The 1,266-nt window shown below is 36.1% G+C and overlaps 1 non-coding gene across 1 annotated transcript; it reads right to left on the bottom strand.

Moving 5' to 3' along the window:
• Positions 1–264: 264 nt before the first annotated feature.
• On the bottom strand, positions 265–371 carry LOC116271927. Its single transcript, XR_004180659.1, has one exon. It is a non-coding gene; the product is annotated as a U6 spliceosomal RNA (small nuclear RNA).
• Positions 372–1,266: the final 895 nt, after the last annotated feature.

Below are 1,266 nucleotides of genomic sequence, written 5' to 3'. Positions count from 1 at the left end.
TTCTTCTTCTTATTATTATTATACTTTAAGTTCTAGGGTACATGTGCATAACGTGCAGGTTTGTTACATATGTATACTTGTGCCATGTTGGTGTGCTGCACCCATCAACTCGTCAGCACCCATCAACTCGTCATTTACATCAGGTATAACTCCCAATGCAATCCCTCCCCACTCCCTCTCCCCCATAATAGGCCTCGGTGTGTGATGTTCCCCTTCCCGAGTCCAAGTGATCTCATTGTTCAGTTCCCACCTATGAGTGAGAACAAAAATATGGAACGCTTCACGAATTTGTGTGTCATCCTTGCGCAGGGGCCATGCTAATCTTCTCTGTATCGTTCCAATTTTAGTATATGTGCTGCCAAAGCGAGCACGGCCCTAAGCTTTTAGGAGATATTACTCCATTATTTTCTGGCATCTATTCATACTGATGAAAAATCTGCTGACACTGAAAATGTGAAGAAAAATGTTGACAGTTATGATTTTTTAGGTATTTTCTCTTTTTCTTTGGTAGTTTTAAAAAGCTTTCTCTTTACACAGTGATATTCTTCTGATTTGTTCTTGTGTTTAGATGCAGATTTATCTTAGTTTATCCTGACTGAGTGCTTAGAATGCTCTTTTAATGAATGCGCACAGCCTTCTCCATATTTTAAGCAACTGTAGCCAGGATCTCTCTGAATACTGCATCAAAACCATTCCCTCTAATACTCTGTCATTGACACTACTACTAGGAGTTAGAGACCCTTAATTTGTCCTTCAGTTCTTTAAATTTTTATATTTGTCTAGAATCTTTATATTTTATTTTATTTTTGAATTTTGGTAACTTTTTCCAGTACTACATACTAATTTACTAATTTTCTGTGTTGTTTAGACTTTATCATGTTGAATTTTTAAATACCAGTGACAATATTTTAAATTTCTAACACATTAATACATTCATTTTACATTTACTTGTTTTACTTCTCTGATTTTGTTTTAAATTTTTTTCATTTACAAAATGGATGTTATTTCCTCAATTACCTCTTTGCAGACTTTAGACATTTCCATCATGTTTGTTTCACCTACAACAAGGTTTCTTAATTTCAGCACTATTGGCATTTTAGGCCAGGCCATTCTTTGTTGTAGTGGGTTGTCCTGTGCACTTAACATGTTTAGCAGCATCCACGGATTCTGCCTACGACTACCTGACAATAACACCTCTACCCCTTCATTTGAGATGGCTGAACATGTCTCCAGTCATTGCTACTTGTTCTCTGTGGTTGAAAATAA

This window comes from Papio anubis, chromosome 1 (assembly GCF_008728515.1).
Source record: "Papio anubis isolate 15944 chromosome 1, Panubis1.0, whole genome shotgun sequence".
Classification (NCBI taxonomy): domain Eukaryota; kingdom Metazoa; phylum Chordata; class Mammalia; order Primates; family Cercopithecidae; genus Papio; species Papio anubis.
This window is presented reverse-complemented; position numbering and strand designations above follow the sequence as displayed.